Below are 20,530 nucleotides of genomic sequence, written 5' to 3' on the forward strand. Positions count from 1 at the left end.
TGACAGGCTCACCCACCCCCTTGAAAAGGGTAGCACGGTTCAAGTATCTGGGTATTCAGGTACGAGTAGACCAGCAGAAGTACTTAGAGGACAATGTCTTTCCCATCCTACAGCGCTTTGTCCAGCGATGCTCGGTATGGAAGACACTTCCACTGACTCCAGTGGGGAGAGTGAACCTAATTAAAATGTCCTTCCTACCAAAATTCTTGTATGCCTTCCGTCATACCCCAGTCCCCATTCCTAACTCTTTCCTTGTCAAATTGGACCAAGCTATCACATCTTTTGTCTGGGCGGGGGCAGCTCCCAGAATAGCTAAACACACACTACAGCTATCACTTACAGAAGGAGGCCTCTCCCTACCAAATTTTAAGAAATATTACTGGGCGGCGGTATTGGTGTCTGTACGATGGTGGTTTACTCAGGACAGAGCCAACCCAGCGGTTAACTTAGAGGCGGCGATTCTTGGTTCATACTCAGAACTTAGCTACCTAGTATACAGGGGTCCGAGATACAGCCCTTGAGTTACTACGCCGATGAAGACGACAGTGAGGGTTTGGGGACAGGTATCCGAAAACCTTAATGCTCGGAACGCTGTCTCACCATATACCCCACTATGAGGTAACCCCGCACTGCCACATTTCCAATCTATCCCAGACCCGCAGGTGTGGGCCACATACGAGATCCGGACAATACGTCATATTTATAAAGATGACCGCCTTATGTCGTTCACAGAATTAAAAAGTAAATATCAACTTCCCTCATGGATGTTCTTTAGATTCGTACAACTTAGTCATGCGGCTAGGGCCCAGTTCCCTGACGGGATAGTTATAGCTACGCACTCAGTTGAGTCCCTACTTACAGCAATGGATATTGACCGTACACTGTCTTCCATGTACATCAGACTTACCTGTAAGGACGCCTCCAAAATGATCCCACTGTTCACTAAATGGCAGCTGGATATCCCTGAACTGACTGAAGAGGACTGGTCTGAGGGTCTGCAGCAATGCATCCCACTCATGATCTCAGCAAGAGACAGGTTTGTCCAGTTGAAGTTTCTGCATAGAGCGTACTATACCCCGCACAGGCTGTCCAGCATTTACCCAGGAGTAGAAGATGTCTGTCCCAAGTGCAGGCAGTCGGTGGGAACTTTCTTTCATGTTGTATGGGCATGCCCTGTCCTCCAGACCTATTGGCGGGAGGTGGTGGCAGATATAAATGAAGTAGCAGGGTTACACCTGGAAGTTGACCCGCTTGTGTTTCTACTAGGTATTACAGATAACCTGGCAACTACTAAACACACAAAGCTGTTTGTGTTTTATGCAGTCTACTATGCCAGGAAAGAAATCCTGTTCAGATGGAAGCTACCTGACCCTCCTACTGCAAAAGCGTGGCGGGCGCAGGTGAATGCGATACTACCATTGTACAAACTCACATACATGGGTAGGAACTGTCCCCAAAAATTTGAGAAAATATGGGCGGCTTGGGTGGAGGCTAAACACCTGATGCTTTAATTTTACCCCAGAATAACTGATGGGTAGCAGATATGTTGAGCTAATTGGGGGTCGAAGATACTGGAGTCAGTGGGTTGATTCCGGGCCCACCTCTTCCCACTCCCTTGGTTTCTTGTGAGAACCCCCCCCCCAATTTTATTTTAGTCTTCTCAACTGAGATGGAAACTAGAGATTGAGATTGTGCTTTAACATGTATGGTTCCTTCTTGTATGGATTATGCTGATTCCCTTGAAGATTGCTACTTAAGCTTGTCCACGGTGTTAATTTTGAATTAAAGCTAGATACTATTATCCTTGATACGAAGTTTACCTACCAATGGTGTATGCTTTTGTAAACGTACCACTATAACTTGTATATCCTGTTTTGCTATATTCCTGTCTATAATGTATGATTTGCATTTTCAAGTGTAATGTACAGTTCATTTAATAAACATTACCTGTGTTAAAAAAGATGGTGACACAATGTGCGGCCCGTGTCCCAGGACCATGTCATTTGTGATGAAACATGTAGGGAGGAGCGATGTGCTGACGTCACCATCTCTCTCTCGTGTCCTAACAAACAAGTTTGTTTGGTTATGCGCCGGCCGACACACCAAACTTAAGGGGCTTTTACATACTTACTGTTGTAAGTGTATTTTTAATTACATAATAAACCCACCAGCATTTTATGCTATGTGGAGCCTTTGGTCTCTTTTTGGTGCCCAATCCCTTTCCTACTCATTGAGTGACATCGGAAGCAAGGAGAAGTCCTAAGATGTGGAGAAAGGCCCCGGCTGGGTTTTAAGCCACAGGCACACACCGACCCTCTGTAATAATTCTATAGCTGGTGGTGGATTCACTGCGGTTTTTGGTGATGGATGATGGACACTGCCATTAAGGAGATTGACCTATTATCACATTGCTTGTGGACAAATTTGCACAGATGATTATAATCCATATGGATATACCTATGGAATTCACATTTAATGTTTAGCGTGATTCTTACTTACTTTTTATTTTATGCAAAATGTGCCTGTGTACGTGAGCCCTTAAACAGGTGCTTAATGATGCAATGGGGACGATTTACTAAAGGCAAATAGACACTGCACTAATTTTCCTTAGCAAATGTAATGTGATAAACATTCACTTTGCAAAAAAAATACCCAATCAGGTGGAAGGTGCTGTTGGCTTGTAATTTTCAAGGAACTACCATGGCACTGTGGACCACCGTGGTAGTTCATTGAGTCTTTCTGTCAGATTGTATCTGCTTGGCCGTGCAAAGGTGCATTTATTATTTTTTGTTAAAAGGTGAACTTATCCTTTAAGTAAATCAACCCAGGTGAGTTCCAGTCCAGTAGGTGGTGGGATTGCATCTGGAATGATATACAGTATCTCACAAAAGTGAGTACACCCCTCACATTTTTGCAAATATTTTATTATATTTTTTCATGTGACAACACTGAAGAAATGACACTTTGCTACAATGTAAAGTAGTGAGTGTACAGCTTGTATAACAGTGTAAATTTGCTATTATAAAATTCACAAAATAAATCCTGCAAAAGGCAGCGCTATTAATGTTCTTCAATAATCAACTAAAAAGTGTCCTTCTGTTGAGTTAGTTAAAAAGTTCAAACCAAAATATGTGTCATCCAAAGAGGCTTGATAACATTGTTGCAAAGTGTACTTCCCAGTGTGTAATGCGTGGGATCTCTGTGAATAGGTTAGGTGTGAATGAAATGATGAAAACAGCACATACAAGACCCCTCCGTTTTCAATATACATGCAGATCACAGGTGAATTCCCTTATAGATTCAAACCTTACCAGACCACAGTGGGTAAGACAGCATGCAAACAAAATGGGCTTGTTTCCAATGATTTTCATCCAACGGCATCAATGGCGGTCGGCTGCTGATGATCGATAGCTAGCAGGTGGATCGGTCTTTTACTCTGAGCAGCTCATTCATATATAAAGAGGAAAAAGAGCTCCATAGTGTAATACCGTTGATAAAGAATTTTATTAAATATCCACCCCCTGTAGCAAATACACTCACATAAGAAAAGGCATTTGAAGCATACATTATACTGTCATTATCCTTGGGACAACCGTGGAGCTGAATGGTGGCTAAGCCACGTGAAGTTCAAACAGTGGCCAAGCTTCACAAAGAGAATGTTTCAAAGGCAGTCATATAGCCACAGACTGACGCGTTTCGTCATCTAGGACATCATCTAAGGGTGTGATAAATTCTTTATCAACGGTATTACACTATGGAGCGCTTTTTCCTCTTTATATATGAATGAGCTGAATTTTATAATATCGGTATTAAGCTTGCTTATAGTAAGTTTTTATGGCAGCAGCTTTTTATTATAGATCTGTAATTGTATTTTGTGCATCATACATGATTTAATCTATCAGTTGTCAGTGATTTGATTATATTTATGCATTTATTTGACTGCACCCAGGAGTACTCATTGTTTGTAGTCGGCGACGCTTTGGGGTATCTACAAATTGTTTATCTAAGTGTAAATTTACTGTCCCCTCAAAATAACTCAACACACAGCCATTAATGTCTAAACCGCTGGCAACAAAAGTTAGTACACCTCTAAGTGAAAATGTCCAAATTGGGTCCAATTAGCCATTTTCCCTCCCCGGTGTCATGTGACTCGTTAGAGTTACAAGGTCTCAGGTGTGAATTTGATGTTATCGCTCTCACTCTCTCATACTGGTCACTGGAAGTTCAACATTCCACTTCATGGCAAAGAACTCTCTGAGGATCTGAAAAAAAGAATTGTAGTTCTACATAAAGATGGCCTAGGCTATAAGAAGATTGCCAAGACCCTGAAACTGAGCTGCATCACGGTGGCCAAGACCATACAGCGGTTTAACAGGACAGGTTCCACCCAGAACAGGCCTCGCAATGGTCGACCAAAGAAGTTGAGTGCACGTGCTCATCATCATATCTAGAGGTTGTCTTTGGGAAATAGACGCATGAGTGCTGCCAGCATTGCTGCAGAGGTTGAAGGGGTGGGGGGTCAGCCTGTCAGTGCTCAGAACATACACCGCACACTGCATCAAATTGGTCTGCATGGCTGTTGTCCCAGAAGGAAGTTTCTTCTAAAGATGATGTACAAGAAAGCCTGCAAACAGTTTGCTGAAGACAAGCAGACTAAGGACATGGATTACTGGAACCATGTCCTGTGGTCTGATAAGACCAAGATAAACATATTTGGTTCAGATGGTGTCAAGCGTGTGTTGTTGGTAACCAGGTGAGGAGTACAAGGACAAATGTGTCTTGCCTACAGTCAAGGTGGTGGGAGTGTCATGGTCTGGGGCTGCATGAGTGCTTCCAGCACTGGGGAGCTACAATTCATTGTGGGAACCATGATTGCCAACATGTACTGTGACATACTGAGGCAGAGCATGAGCCCCTCCCTTCAGAGACTGGGCCGCAGGGCAGTATTCCAACATGATAACGACCCCAAACACACCTCCAAGACGACCACTGCCTTGCTAAAGAAGTTGAGGGTAAAGGTGATGGACTGGCCAAGCATGTCTCCAAACCTGAACCCTATTGAGCATCTGTGGGGCATCCTCAAATGGAAGGTGGAGGAGCGCAAGGTCTCTAACATCCACTAGCTCCGTGATGTCTTCATGGAGGAGTGGAAGAGGACTCCGGTGGCAACCTGTGAAGCTCTGGTGAACTCCATGCCCAAGAGGGTTAAGGTAGTGCTGAAAAATAATGGTGGCCACACAAAATATTGACACTTTGGGCCCAATTTGGACATTTTCACTTAGGGGTATACTCACTTTTGCTGCCAGCGTTTTAGACATTAACCACTTCAGCCCCGGAAGGATTTACCCCCTTCCTGACCAGAGCACTTTTTCCAATTTGGCACTGCGTCACTTTAACTGCTAATTGCGCGGTCATGCAATGCTGTACCCAAACGAAATTTGCGTCCTTTTCTTCCCACAAATAGAGCTTTCTTTTGATGGTAATTGATCACCTCTGCCGTTTTTATTTTTTGCGCTATACACGGAAAAAGACCGAAAATTTTGAAAAAAAAATGATATTTTCTACTTTTTGTTCTAAAAAAAATCCAATAAACTCAATTTTAGTCATACATTTAGGCCAAAATGTATTTGGCCACATGTCTTTGGTAAAAAAAATGTCAATAAGTGTATATTTATTGGTTTGCGCAAAAGTTATAGCGCCTACAAACTAGGGTACATTTTCTGGAATTTACACAGCCTTTAATTTATGACTGCCTATGTCGTTTCTTGAGGTGCTAAAATGGCAGGGCAGTACAAACCCCCCCCAAATGACCCCATTTTGGAAAGTAGACACCCCAAGGAAATTGCTGAGAGGCATGTTGAGCCAATTGAATATTCATTTTTTTTGTCCCAAGTGATTGAATAATGACAAAAAAAAAAAAAAAAAAAAATTACAAAAAGTTGTCACTAAATGATATATTGCTCACACAGGCCATGGGCATATGTGGAATTGCACCCCAAAATACATTTAGCTGCTTCTCCTGAGTGTGGGGATACCACATGTGTGGGACTTTTTGGGAGCCTAGCCGCATACGGGGCCCCGAAAACCAATCACTGCCTTCAGGATTTCTAAGGGCGTACATTTTTGATTTTACTCCTTACTACCTATCACAGTTTTGAAGGCCATAAAATGCCCAGATGGCACAAACCCCCCCCAAATGACCCCATTTTGGAAAGTAGACACCCCAAGCTATTTGCTGAGAGGCATGTTGAGTCCATGGAATATTTTATATTTTGACACAAGTTGCGGGAAAGTGACAATTTATTTATTTTTTTTTTTTTTTTTGCACAAAGTTGTCACTAAATGATATATTGCTCACACAGGTCATGGGCATATGTGGAATTGCACCCCAAAATACATTCTGCTGCTTCTCTTGAGTACGGGGATACCACATGTGTGGGACTTTTTAGGAGCCTAGCCGCGTACGGGCCCCCGAAAACCAATCACCGCCTTCAGGATTTCTAAGGGTGTACATTTTTGATTTCACTCTTCACTGCCTATCACAGTTTCGGAGGTCATGGAATGTCCAGGTGGCACAAACCCCCCCCAAATGACCCCATTTTGGAAAGTAGACACCCCAAGCTATTTGCTGAGAGGCATGGTGAGTATTTTGCAGCTCTCATTTGTTTTTGAAAATGAAGAAAGACAAAAAAAAAATTTTTTTTTTCTTTTTTTAATTTTCAAACTTTGTGACAAAAAGTGAGGTCTGCAAAATACTCACTATACCGCTCAGCAAATAGCTTTGGGTGTCTACTTTCCAAAATGGGGTCATTTGGGGGGGTTTTGTGCCACCTGGGCATTCCATGGCCTCCGAGACTGTGATAGGCAGTGAAGAGTGAAATCAAAAATTTACGCCCTTAGAAAGCCTGAAGGCGGTGCTTGGTTTTCGGGGTCCCATACGCGGCTAGGCTCCCAAAAAGTCTCACATATGTGGTATCCCCGTACTCAGGAGAAGCAACAGAATGTATTTTGGGGTGTAATTTCACATATTCCCATGGCATGTTTGAGCAATATATCATTTAGTGACAACTTTGTGCAAAAAAAAAAAAAAAATTTGTCTCTTTCCCACAACTTGTGTCACACTATAAAATATTCCATGGACTCGACATGCCTCTCAGCAAATAGCTTGGGGTGTCTACTTTCCAAAATGGGGTCATTTGGGGGGGGTTTGAACTGTCCTGGCATTTTATGCACAACATTTAGAAGCTTATGTCACACATCACCCACTCTTCTAACCACTTGAAGACAAAGCCCTTTCTGACACTTTTTGATTACATGAAAAAATTATTTTTTTTTGCAAGAAAATTACTTTGAACCCTCACACATTATATATTTTTTTAAAGCAAATGCCCTACAGATTAAAATGGTGGGTGTTTCATTTTTTTTTTTCACACAGTATTTGCGCAGCGATTTTTCAAACGCATTTTTTGGGGAAAAAACACACTTTTTTACATTTTAATGCACTAAAACACACTATATTGCCCAAATATTTGATGAAATAAAAAAGATGATCTTAGGCCGAGTACATGGATACCAAACATGATATGCTTTACAATTGCGCACAAACGTGCAGTGGCAACAAAATAAATAAATTTTTAAAAGCCTTTAAAAGCCTTTACAGATTACCACTTTAGATTTACAGAGGAGGTCTACTGCTAAAATTACTGCCCTCGATCTGACCGTCGCGGTGATACCTCACATGCATGGTGCAATTGCTGTTTACATTTGACGCCAGACCGACGCTTGCGTTCGCCTTAGCGCGAGAGCAGGGGGGACAGGGGTGCTTTTTTTTTTTTTTTTCTTTATTATTTTTTTGCTTTTTTATCTTATTTTAAAACTGTTCCTTTCATTTTTTTTTTTTTTTTAATCATTTTTATTGTTATCTCGGGGAATGTAAATATCCCCTATGATAGCAATAGGTAGTGACAGATTTCTCCTCTGCCCTCAAAGCATCTGACCACACCAAGATCGGTGTGATAAAATGCTTCCCCAATTTCCCAATGGCGCTATTTACATCCGGCGAAATCTAAGTCATAAAATGCTCGTAGCTTCCGGTTTCTTAGGCCATAGAGATGTTTGGAGCCACTCTGGTCTCTGATCAGCTCTATGGTCAGCTGGCTGAATCACCGGCTGCATTTTCAGGTTCCCTGTTGAGACAGGAGAGCCAGAGAAAAACACGGAAGACGGTGGGGGGGGGCATTCTCTCCCACTGCTTGTAAAAGCAGTCTATAGGCTAATTAGCTGCTAGGATTGCTTTTACATGAAAGCCGACCGCTGGCTGAAAAGAATGATACCAAGATGATACCTAAACCTGCAAGCATCATTCTGGTATAACCACTCAAAGTCGTGAATGGTGTACCTGAAGACGAAAAAATGGTTAACAATAAAGCACAGTAAACGGTAAAGTATAAAAAATTGCTTACCTGAAAAGCAAACATGATAAAACATAATAACAATAAAACATTGCAGAATAGAATACAGTAAAAAAGAGCAGAACAATAGAGAGAATAGAGAGAGAGAGAATAGAGAGAGAACAATAAAACGACAACTATTATTTTTTATTTTATATTTTTGTTTGTGTTTTTTTTTTTTTTTTTACACTTTTTTTGTAACTGTAACTTTTATAACTGTAACCGGTTCCAGGTTCGGGTCTCTCAAAATGCGATGGCATCTTGGGAGACCCTGTGAAAGTGTGTCCTAGTCTGTGCAATGCTGTACCCTACGCTAATACTCAACTAGTGAATGGTAGCGTTCAAAACATTCACCAATGCAAAGACCAGGATTGACAGGAGGGACAATAATAGTGGGTGTTACGCCTATATCCGCGTTTGCTGCAGACACAACATCTTTTTTGGGGGGGTTCGTTGGGTAGGGGTACTCGGGAGGACATAAAAATGCCTCTCATGCAGCCGACTGCATTTGGTTGGGGATGTGAATGGGGGAAGTACGGGCGCTGCAGAAGTGGTGGGTTCCCAATTAGGATTGGCGAATGCAGCAGGAAGGGCATTATGGGCACGACGGGCCTGTGTTTGTCTTTTTGGTGGCAGCGGGACACTATTTGTGCTTGCCACCTCACCAGCTTGAACTGCGCTTATGGGACTCGCCACGTCACCAAGTGTTACAGCAGTGCTGGTTTGACTACGACCGGGGTGTACTAGGCCGCTGGCGCTTGCCAGTTCACCAAAACGCTACCAAAAAAACTGTTAGCGATCGTAGGGATCAGGCCTGACTCTGCGAACGCTGCAGTTATGCGTTTAGTGTTTTGTAAGTGACAGTGATCGATCGATACTGCACTTGTGTGGGCTGGGCTGGGCCGGGCGGAGGGGCAAAACGCAGGTGCTAGCAGGTATCTGGGCTGATCCCACTAACACTGCGTTTTTGGGAACCCTAAACTGCTGGGGACGCCAGTATAGATCTGATCGGATAAGATATTGATCAGTTCAGATACTATACCACTAAGGGAGGTGTACGGTGCGTGCGTGGATGTTAGCGCGACCGGTGCTAACCTGACGCTGCCTGGGGCTGGTGCTTGCCAGTTCACCAAAACGCTACCAAAAAAACTGTTAGCGATCGCAGGGATCAGGCCTGACTCTGCGAACACTGCAGTTATGCGTTTAGTGTTTTGTAAGTGACAGTGATCGATCGATACTGCACTTGGGTGGGCTGGGCTGGGCCGGGCGGAGGGGCAAAACGCTGGTGCTAGCAGGTATCTGGGCTGATCCCGCTAACACTGCGTTTTTGGGAACCCTAAACTGCTGGGGACGCTAGTATAGATCTGAACGGATCAGATATTGATGCGATCAGATACTATACCACTAAGGGAGGCGTATGCTGCGTGCGTGTTAGCGGTACTGGCGCTAATCTGATGCTGCCTGGGGCGATGCATATCACCGCCGGGCGATCAGGGGGCTAAACCTTTATTCGGTAATAAAAAAGGGGTGCCCTGACACTATAAAAAATAAACGAACTAACCAGCGTCACCCGTAACGGTTATACGGTGATCAGTGGTGAAAGGGTTAACTAGGGGGCAATCAAGGGGTTAAAACATTTATTAGATAGTATATGGGGGTCCATGTCGCTATAAAACGCTGACGGCGAACCTAAATATTTACATCCCTAACTAGCGTCACCAGCGACACTAATACAGCGATCAGAAAAATGATCGCTTAGCGACACTGGTGACGGGGGGTGATCAAGGGGTTAAAACTTTATTAGGGGGGGTTAGGGGGGTATCCTAGACCTAAAGGGGGCCTAACACTCACTGCCCTAACACTGTAACTGTCACAAACTGACACCAATACAGTAATCAGAAAAAAAAAAAAAAAAAAAAACCTGCTTGGTGTCAGTTTGTGACAGGGGGGGTGATTGGGGGGGGGATCGGGGGGCGATCGGGGGGGGATCGGGGTGTTTTGTGTGCCTGGCATGTTCTACTGTGTGTGTAGTGTTGGTGCACTCACATACCTGTCTTCTCTCCTCGGGCCGGAACGGAAATTACCGAGCCGAGGAGAGATGACATCATTTCCTCTGCCTCTGTGTACACTACAGAGGCAGGGAAATTATCCCATTGGCTGGGAGCGATCGCGAGGGGGGGGCCACGAATGGATGGCCTCCCCCTCACCACCGATCGCCGTGGGGGATTTGCCGACCGCCGCAGGCACCGGGGGGGGTCCGATCGGACCCCCCACCCGCGGGCAGGCAAGGACGTACCTGTAAGTCCTTTTGCCTGCCCGTGCCGCTCTGTCGACGTACATCGTCGTGCGGCGGTCGGCAACTGGTTAATGGCTGTGTGTTGAGTTATTTTCAGGGGACAGCAAATTTACACTGTTATACAAGCTGTATACTCAAAACTTTACATTGTAGCAGTGTAATTTCTTCAGTGTTGTCACATGAAAAGATATAATAAAATATTTACAAAAATGTGAGGGGTGTACTCACTTTTGTGAGATACAGGGGGTCCCCTACTTACAAACATCTGACTTACAAACGACTCCTACTTACAAACAGAGGGAGACAACAGGAAGTGAGAGGAAATCTACCCCTAGGAAGAGAAATTCTCTACTATAAGAGTCATTATCGGAAAAAAAGGTGTCTCCAGTGATGCTGTATCACCAAGGCTTGTTTCTACAACAACCCAAAATGTTCAAAGTCCAATTGTCATTGGGACAGAAAGTTAGATTAAATCTTCTCAACAGGGGCACAGACAGCAAAAAAAGTTACATGAGTGTTAACCCTTCCCTATGCTATCCAAAAAGCTTAAAAATTGTTTTTTTGTCTGGAGCTACACTTAAAAAATTTACCTGTTCCAACTTACAAACAGATTAAACTTAAGAACAAACCTACAGACCCCATCTTGTTTGTAACCCGGGGACCGCCTGTACTGTACATCTGTTGATTTATTAATTACTCAAAATCGCACATTCTGACTATTGTTTCATGTTTTATTTTGATCGATTTACATATTTATTTGTTTTAACATACTATAGTATGTGTGCAGCTTATTATTATTATTTTTTTATTAAAAGAGAAGTATGGTTTTTTTTTTTACCATCATACTTACCTAGGTAGACATGTGCATTGCCCAAACATTATTTTGTTTTTGTTTAATTCGTTTTTTGTTTTTTTTCGTTTTTTGGGTCATTTGTTATGATCGCAATTCGTAAATTATTACATTCGTACATTCATAAATTAGAAAATTCGGAAATTCGTACATTTGTAAATTAGAAAATTTGGAAATATGGAAGATCAAAATTCGAAATTCTGAAAACCCTAAAATTTGAAAATCTGAAATAATAACTAACTATTAAATTATAGGTATTGGAATTTCCTTTTAAATTTGACTGTTAGTGAACGTAACGAATACGGATTTATCCAAAGTTACGAATTATCTGAAATAACGAATGCTGCATCTGATCGCAATTCGTTAATTTGTACATTCGTAAATTCGTACATTCGTTCATTCGTACATTCGTACATTCATACATTCGTAAATTCGTACATTCTTACATTTGTACATTTGTAAATTTGTACATTTGTAAATTAGAAAATTTGTAAATTTGTAAATTCGAAATTTTAAAATCCGAAAACCCGAAAAAATCTGAAATAGTAACTAACTATTAAATTATAGGTATTGTAATTTCCTTTCAAATTTGACTGTCAGTGAACGTAACAAATACGAATTTATCCGAAGTTCCGCATTATCCTAAATGAATACTGCATCTAAACAAATGGAACGGAACAAATTTCTAATAAATAATAATAATAATAAAAAGTTTTTATTACTATTGTTTCTTTACGTTCCATTCATTTAGATATGGCATTTATTGTTTCGGACAATTCGTAACTTCGGATAAATTTGTATTTGTTACATTCAGTAACAGCCAAATTTGAAAAGAAATTCCAATACCTATAATTTAATAGTTAGTAATAGTTAAGTTATTATTAGTTAATTATTATTTCAGATTTCCGAATTTTTGAATTTCCGAATTTGCAAATTTACACATTTACGAATTTACAAATGTACGAATTTACGAATGTGCGAATGTATGATTTACGAATGTACGAATTTTCGAATATTCAAATCTACGAATATTCGGAAAAATTCGTTAAACGGGTTTTCGTTAATTCGGAAATATTTCCAAATTAACAAATTTGTTGAAATTCGTTAAAAAACGAATTCGGAATGAAACTAATTGCACATGTCTATAACTAGGTGGATGCAGCATCGGTCAGATACTGCATCTGTCCCCCGCCACCTCTGCTCTGAGAACCGAGCCATGGAACACCACTGATGGCTCGGTTCTCTCACCTCCCAGAGCAGACGGCTGCTGCCTGTCAGTCAGAAGCTCTCCTTTCTGCTCCTCCACGCTCAGTGGAGCGCTGAGCTGTGGAGGGGAGGGGAGTGGCTGTCTCAGGCTGTTAGCGGCTCGCTGCGAGGCTGAGATGGGCATCAGTCCAGGCACCTGGCGGATCCAGACTTTATTGCCGTGATGACGCGGTGCCTGGACTGATATCTGTGACATCAGCAGAGAGCAGACTTTAGATCTCTCTCTGCTGCAAATAGGTCATAGGAGTGCAAAACGAAGTGCACTCCTGTGACCCATAGGAGAAGTCCAGCCAAACAAGCTCAGGCTGGACTTCTCCTTTAAGGTGTGAAGCACATATATAAAGTGTTTATGTTCACTAAACACTTACATAGTGCAGTTCTACTATATACGGTTTACTGTACATTTGTGTGTCAAGATTTTATTCATGCACGACTTAGAAAGTTTCAGAAAGGTCTACTCTAACAATTGCTGAAATAAGATATCTTCCACGGAGACGATTCGTCATTTTTAGATAGTTGGCTGATTCATAGACTTACAGGGTTTAATTAATTAAAACTGGAGAGGGCCAAATCTGGTGCAGATGTGCATAGTAGCCAATCAATTTTTAACTTCAGCTTGTTCAATTAAGCTTTGACAAAACAAAAACTGGAATCCGATTGGTTTCTATGCAGAGCTGCACCAGATTTTGCACTCTCCAGTTTTATTAAATCAACCACATTATTAGAAGAAATGGCAGAACCATAGTGTGGAATTGAAAAGCAGGATGCTGAGCCTGCATGTAATAAGTAAATATGGCTTTTTTGAAAAGATAAATACACATTAATATGATTATTTGCATTAATTGATCTTTTTTACATGATCAGTAAGCTGAACTCTTTTATGTGTATAGCTATAGGAATCATTGAACAGTCGGTACATTCTCCCTCATATTTATTTAATTAACACTTGTGTAACTACCTGGAATTGTGAGAAAAAATGGATGGTGAGCATTAATCGGTAACTAACTACATCAGACAGATACAGCTCATTGACTAGCAGTTTTTACATCTCGCCTATTGTGTTGATGACTTCCATTCATGTCTATAATGAATGACTTCTCATTCACACACACAGCAGCTTAGCCTTGCAGCAGTAATCAGCATGCAGACAGACGCGTTCCCTTGCAGTTTATGACTGCAGAAGTCCGCCAAGTCTGCCTTAAATGGTTTACCTCCTGTGTAAACCTTAGTGGGACTTGTTGAAAAGTTTCAGAAACTGTTTTAAAGAGTTTGCTTTACCAAAGCTCCATAACAGTTGTAAAAGAAATAAATCATTTTCTTCCCAAAGAAAATAAAAATAAAACAATGTTCTGGGCAGATAAAATAATGTGATACAAAATACTAATGTTTCATCTTTATTCTGGGTAGCGAATGATGTTTACATTTTGTATGGAAATATTTTTTGGTACGATTTTTGCAGCTAATGTCATATTTATGATACTTCAGGAGAATTTCCTGTACAGCATGATCCACGGAACTATGCTTGGACTTTAACAGTGCTAGACTCCTGGAAGGTGTTCAGAAACATTTGTATTCCTAGGAGAGAAAAATGTGTGTATAGATATGTAGTAACTGTCTGCCTAACTGCAAGGTTACAAAAATTGGCTCCTCATTAGTGTCACCGCCGGTTTGTTGTAGGTCATTTACAGTTTATATTGCATTATTTGATCACATTATTTTTCAAAGTTAAATTAGGTTTTGTGTCATTGCATGATTTTGTTTTTTTAAAAGTATATCTAACTCCAAAAAATAAGGAAGTTATCAGTTCACAAGATTTCTGACGAGATAAACAGATATTTTTTGAACTTATTAAACATTTATAAGAAAACACTTTCAATGGTGTGGTTAACAGAGAAAAAAAAGGAACCAGCTAAGGAAACATCATTGCTGGGGTGTACATGCATTTTAAAAGAGAAGTTCAGGATTTAGAAAAAAAATAAATAAACTCACCTAGGTGGATATAGCATTGATTTAATGCTGCATCAGTCTCCTGCTGGTTCTAAGACAGAGAACTGAGCAATCAAAGACCACTGATTGATCAGTTCTCTGTGGTCCAGTGAGCAGAGAGTGGGAGACTGCCAGTCACCCGCTCTCTGCCCTTCCCTCCCCCCAGGCTCACTGGAGATCTTAGCTGTGGAGGGGAGCGACTCGGTCAGGCTCTCAGTAGTTCGCTGAGAGGCTACCAGCTGCCTGTCCAGGCTTTTGTATGATACTGCCCATAGGGTCAGGATCCTTTCAGAGCCTGGACTGGCTTTGTGACGTCAGCTGACAGCGGGCTTCAGCCCGCTGTTGGCTGAAAACATGTCACAGAAGTGCAGAACGAAGTGCACTCCTGTGATCTATAGGAGAAGTACAGCCAAAATAGCTTTGGCTATACTTCTTCCTTAAAAATGGCATTTGGTGAAGGTGTTTTTTTCTGGTGTATATGATGTTGATAAGCTTTGAGACTAAAGTTGGTCATACACTAACCAGCAGGGACTGGCCAAATCTTGCGTGGGCTCTCTGCTCAACAGAAATCTATTGTTTAATTGACTTCTGCTAAAGGGACACTTTGGAGAATTCTCTATCAATAATCAGCTGCAACCATTAATCAGCGTATTCTGACAGCAGTGGGGCCACTGTCAGAATACAATTTCCTGATGGGGATGATGGGGGGGGGCTGGCGGGTGAATTATTTCGACCACTTTGTGTAGATGGAGGAATCTGCTATTTTTATTTTGTTCAGCCCACTGGCTGAAAAATGAAATGTAATCCTAATTGTATGCCCATCTTAACATTTGAAACACACCACCATCACCAATGAATGGTAAAAACAATGAGGGGAATTCAATAAAGCTGCTGCACCACTTTTCTGGTGTTAATCCCTTTTGTTAATGTATCACTGTCACTAAAAACAAAATCTCAACCCCCCCCACCAAAAAAATTCTATATGTAATATATATACTAAGTGTAATAAAATATGTGCAATCAGAACCTCAGTGCTGCAAGGTTCACAATTCTTACAACATTTGTTTAATATAAAGCATCCAATAGTAAAGCATACAATAAGTGAAAAATAAAAACAAAAACATGGGTATATTAAATGTGACCAAAACATTCACAATCCTTCATGCAGTATATGTGATACAGTGATCATCGTAATCAAAACCTTTCTATATGTGCAGTCTTGCAAAGGAAAGTCCACACAAAGTCTTCCACAGAACTAGTGTTGCAAGAATAACTGCAAAACTATGTGAAAACACCAACATCAGGTGTTTCAAGTGGGCTCTCACCTTGAGAGAAGACCCCAATAAGTCATATCATGCATTTCACAAATGAGGGTCTCAAACAGGGTTGCCGGGCACAACTTCCCCTTTACCAATCATCAGTCTGGTATTGTCTCTTTAAGACTCACGTTTCTCCGATATATATACTAGGTACTCAGAATCAGATAATGCCAACCATAGTGTAGTAAGATCAGGATATATATTTATTAATTAAAAGTTCTATGCACTTACATCTATCTAATTATAAGTAAGCATAAAACACGTTGTCAACAACTGACAAGCAGGTATCCCATCCTACTACTGGCATCCAGTTCCCAGTGATGTCACCACAAACTCCACTCTAATGCATTGCATTGCGCCCCACATGACTTCATCAGAGGCTTCATGTGGCTTCATTGTATCTTACAAAAGTGGAGCTAAGTAAGGCCAACTCTCTTTTGGCGCACAGAGAGAGAAACCGGCTCAGACAGATTTTGCAAAAGAGTTTCACATGCATTCCAAAAGTTCTAGACAGGTACATGAACTTTGTGCATGCTGCACCACTTTCAGAATGTATGAGAGACACTTTAGCAAAATCTGTCTGCACCAGTCTTCATGATTTACAGGGCATATGTTTTCCATAAGGAGATAAAGTGTTTGGAGCAGAGTTGCCAACTGTCAGTATTTTTACTGGCAGTTAGTAAAACGCAGGCATTTTTCTCCTGCCAGTAAATGCCGGCAACAAGAAAAAGTTGCCACTTAAAAATATGGCTGTGAAACTTAGCTTGGACCTATGCAGGCGCAGTTCCGGTCAGGAGCCGGCCGAGACAATCCGAGTGCCTGCTACTGTGTGTTTGGCACCGGCGGGGGGGCGGGTCTGGTGGAGGCGGTACCGAGCGTGTCATGTGATTTCATGGTGCAAGGCAGCCAAGCGGGGCAGCTGAAGCTTTGTGTGCAGGTATGTGGGATGGGAGCAAGGCAAACTGGGAGCGGGACTGTCAATGCTGTTTTGACTGGAGTGGAGGGAGACTGACTGTGACTCAGGAGGGGGCGTGTTGTGTTGGTGAGGTGTCATCATCATCTGTGCTGCTGCACGTTGCTGTCAGTGTCATTGTGAGAGTCAATTTCTCGTGTGTACCGCCCATTCTAATTTCTTGCCCTGAGTCCTGTTCCTGAGCCACTTACTTACTATATCAAAAATAATATAAGAATTATGTATTTTTGCCTTAACATGTACCCTAAATCACATTGCTAATTTCACATTGTACTTGTTTGTAGCCTAAATACTGAAATTTGTACTTAAAACTGCAATTTTGTAACTTTTGAAAATGCCAGAAAAGACTTGGCTGTGACAGTAAATTGTGGGTGTCGTGTCAGTAAATTTGAATCTGGTAGGTTGGCAACACTGGTTTAGAGAGGTACAATGGAATGTATCAGGATTGGAAGTAAATTCACAGGCTGCTTGTGTATGAACATGGATACAGTGGGGTTCATTTACTAAAACTGGAGAGTGCAAAATCTGGTGCAGCTATGCATTTTAGCCAATTAGTTTCTAACTTCAGTTTTAGTAAATCAACCTCAGTATATCAGATATGTTGCAAACAAGTTAAATTATTCCACTTCACATACAAAAACAGAGGATATTTAAAGTTAGCTCACCCTTTCCCACTATTTACAGTGTTTGTTCTTCTATGTAATGCAAAATATCAATGTTCAACGAGAAAGTGTAAAAAATGAACCTCCATACAGCAGGCATGTTCATTTAGACCCAAATTAAGTCCTACAACTTTTTTAATCTTTTAGAGGGAAACTCCACAGTCCTAGGAAAAAAAAAAAATATATAGCAAGTGCAATTGCTAAATAAGTCATATTGTAAATGAATGTTATTAAAAATGACTTTTCCTTTTCAATCTGAAGCACTTTGATTTTCAGTAAAATGCAATAGGGCAGTCTGGAGGTGTTCTGTATACAGATGATGGGCAGAACGCCCCACAGAAATGTAATTTCCTACTTGTGAGATGGGTTTACTGGTTTTCTCAGAAGTCTGCACATTCATTTTGCACATGGACAGAGACAAACTATTCAAAGGTAGGAATCTGCAACAATATTTGGTAAAATCCCTGCAATGTACATAGATCACCCAGAGAAGAAGAGTTTTCTCAACAATAGTTACTTTTTAAGCCCTCTACCGTGCATGTTATGATATGTGATTTTTGCTTGCCTTAAAATACTGTACTCTCAGTGAAAATGTTTCTTCCTGTCCCTCCAGTGTTCTTTGCTGACAGAGAATAATAACAAACACATCCCTCACAACTGTCCTAACATAGATTTGTATTGTGGAGGAAGAGAAGGGCAGTATCTGTCTAAAGTCTAAAAGCAATGGACCTTAGGTAACTATTGCACTGCACAGTCATATTTAGAAGCCCTGTACAACTGTTGTAACATGAAAGTTGAGGTCAGAAAATGAAAATGCAGGTTTTAAGTACAATGCCCATTTGACTGAATGTCTATTTTTATAATTTCATGAGCTTCACATAGGATTTGGTAATGTCTGTGAGCTTAGGAGCTAGAAAAAGGCCTAGTGCACAAGGCACAGCGTAACCCCTCAGGATTGTGAGGACAGACCAGGAAAGTATTTAAAAATTCTTAAATTTTATTGAAAAAGTAATTAACAATAGAAACATTAAAATCAGTGTCAGTACAAAATGATATACATAGTAGTAATTGCCCTCTTAATTACTGAGGAGCTGATACACACAGCTGTTATGGATGGTGCCTGATATGTTTCAGACTCATATGTCGTTCTTCATAGGCTTTATGTCATCAAGAGCATACATGTTCTGTGATGTAAACATATTTAGGCATTAATACAATAGTTTAATCGCATTAGAGATCATTTTTAAACAGAAATAGGATGATCATTGAACATGATAAACATGACAAAATGGAAGACAGTTTACTCACATGGCTGAGCTGTTCACTACCCAGGATAGAGGGGGACGGCAATGTGGAAAATGCCTGTGCAGGTCTTAGCTTGCCGTGCGCAACTAAGGATATGTGGCTGAGATGGTAAGCCAAGATGAGGAAAGACAAGGGCTGAACAGATCCACAATGGTTGCAAGAACTTCCACTGATGGGAGAGACTACTCCACTCAGTATATGGTCGGCCAGCAAAAACAAAGTAAGACTTGTAACTTCCTGTCTGCATAAAGACAGAGACACAGATGATAGTAGTGAGTGTAGTAATCTGTGTTACAGATTAGTACAGTGGCAGCCCGTCCATAGGTGCCGCCCCCCTCCAGGCAGTCACAAAAAGAAAAAAAAAGTAAAAAAAAAAAAATATATACAAAAAACTGTCCCTTTAAAAAAAAAAACAAAAAAACAAAAAAAGGTCCTTAAGTGCACTGTGTTCGGACGCCGGACACAGTGCGACGCCAGACACAGTGCACTTATGGGAAGCACCACGTCTATGCAATCACGAGATTGCAGACGTGGCGCTTCATTTACGGGCGTTTAGCCCACCTTGCGGTGCTTTCTGAAGCGCCGAATAGCTTCGGCCCGGAGCCTGTAGTATGTATTACTATGGCCGGGCGGTTTGATTGACATCTGAGTTTGATGTCACTTCCTGTTTTCTCTCTCCCATTGTGCCCAGGAGAGAGGAAACAAGAAGTATGAGAGGAACGGACCTCTCCACAGGAGACACACCTCTGGAGAGGACAACATACAGCAAGGTAAGTAATAGGGGGAGGGGGTTTGATGTGACACAGGTAGGCTGCTGCATTTGGTGGTGACACATGCTGCTGCATTTGGTGGTGACACAGGCTGCTGCATTTGGTGGTGACACATGCTGCTGCATTTGGTGGTGACACGTGCTGCTGCATTTGGTGGTGACACAGGCTGCTGCATTTGGTGGTGACACATGCTGCTACATTTGGGGGTGACACAGGCTGCTGCATTTGGTGGTGACACAGGCTGCTTTATTTGGTGGTGACACATGCTGCTTTATTTGGTGATGACACAGGCTGCTTTATTTGGTGGTGACACAGGCTGCTGCATTTGGTGGTGACACAGGCTGCTGCATTTGGTGGGAAACAGGCTGCTGCATTTGGTGGGACACAGGCTGCTGCATTTGGTGGGACACAGGCTGTATTTAGTGGGACACAGGCTGCATTTTATGTGACACAGGCTGCATGTAAGGAGGGACTCCGCTGGGGGCACCTGATGTAAGGACGGACTCCGCTGGGGACACCTGATGGCATCTGGTGGCAGGCGACGTGGCTAGTGACACGCTCAGGGCTCCCACTGATTCTGCATTATGGTGAGTTGAATGATTTCCTTTTATATTACAATGTAATAATAGAAATAATGCACTTCAATCATCCTG

This window comes from Aquarana catesbeiana, linkage group LG01 (genome assembly GCF_042186555.1).
Source record: "Aquarana catesbeiana isolate 2022-GZ linkage group LG01, ASM4218655v1, whole genome shotgun sequence".
NCBI lineage: Eukaryota > Metazoa > Chordata > Amphibia > Anura > Ranidae > Aquarana > Aquarana catesbeiana.